This window comes from Penaeus monodon, chromosome 29, assembly GCF_015228065.2.
Source record: "Penaeus monodon isolate SGIC_2016 chromosome 29, NSTDA_Pmon_1, whole genome shotgun sequence".
Classification (NCBI taxonomy): Eukaryota; Metazoa; Arthropoda; class Malacostraca; order Decapoda; family Penaeidae; genus Penaeus; species Penaeus monodon.
The window spans coordinates 31,156,541-31,157,234 of NC_051414.1; positions in this window are offsets into that span (position 1 = coordinate 31,156,541).

Here is a 694-nt window from a genome sequence, read left to right on the forward strand (position 1 = left end):
ACAAAAAACGAGAGTTCATATTCACGCGAGTATATTCGCACGCGTGTCTGAGCATCTCCAGCCCGCACGCATCACGCGTTCCGTGCGTGGTTCCGAGGGCGTGAAGCGAAGGAGACGAGGGACGGAGCTCGCGGGCCTGGATTTGCTCGCCCTCGCCAGCCAGCGGAGGGAGGGAGGGGGCGAAGGGGGAGGCCGCGAAGGGGCAAGGCGACGGAGGCACTGTGCCCTCGATTTCCGAGCGAGGGAGGCACTTCCGGGCAACACTGGTCTGGGTGGAGAGGGCGGGCGGCTGGAGCTACATGAAGGTAGCGGAGATGACTTGGGGCGTGGGGTTGCGGAAGGTTGGTGTAAATAAGGGCTCAAAGTTGGGGTATGGAGGCGGAGTGTTGGGGTAAGAAAGATTATGGGTAAGGTAGATTGGTGTAAAGAGTAAGGGCTGGGTAAGGAATACTGGGGTATGGGAAAAAAGCAGAAGCATAGGTAGGCTTAGGGGATAAGTATGGAGGGTAAGAGAGAGTCCTGGGGTAGGAAGGGGATAGGGTTAGGGAGCGCCCTGGGTACAGTGTGCGTGGGAGTGAGATAATGATGAGGAAAAGAGGGGTAACTCAAGGTGGGGAAATGGGGGTGGCTGGGTGATTACAGGTGAGGGGGAGTGGGTAAGGAAGGAAAATGGTGCATAATAGATGACTAGGTA